This window comes from Cystoisospora suis (assembly GCF_002600585.1).
Source record: "Cystoisospora suis strain Wien I chromosome Unknown contig_1510, whole genome shotgun sequence".
Taxonomy (NCBI): domain Eukaryota; phylum Apicomplexa; class Conoidasida; order Eucoccidiorida; family Sarcocystidae; genus Cystoisospora; species Cystoisospora suis.
The window spans coordinates 19,563-19,849 of record NW_027154310.1 but is presented as its reverse complement, the minus strand read 5'-3'; the positions used below and the strand labels follow the sequence as shown (position 1 = coordinate 19,849).

At 40.1% G+C, this 287-nt stretch overlaps 1 protein-coding gene across 1 annotated transcript in view; it reads left to right on the top strand.

The window, feature by feature from the left end:
- CSUI_003400 (uncharacterized protein) overlaps window positions 1–287 on the top strand; it is a 4,998-nt gene that overhangs the window by 136 nt on the left and 4,575 nt on the right. The gene's annotated exons all lie outside the window — the stretch shown is intronic.

Below are 287 nucleotides of genomic sequence, written 5' to 3'. Positions count from 1 at the left end.
TATGGATATGTATGTGTGTATGTGTTGCTATCTTTTTCCTATAGAAGCGCTGAATTCTTTTGCGCCGAGATGTCTCATAGATGGAAGATAAACCTGCATGTTTACTTTCTTTCTATTCATCTATTTGCCTGTCTCTCCCTCCTTCTAGCTCACTATCCACAGTAGATAAAACTCGACGTTGATGCTTCACCCCCGTAGAGATGTTCCACAAGAAACGCAAGCCCTTCAGCTTATTCTAAATATCGAAAGACAGACTGGCGAGTTTTTCTTCTTTCATTCTTTCTTTC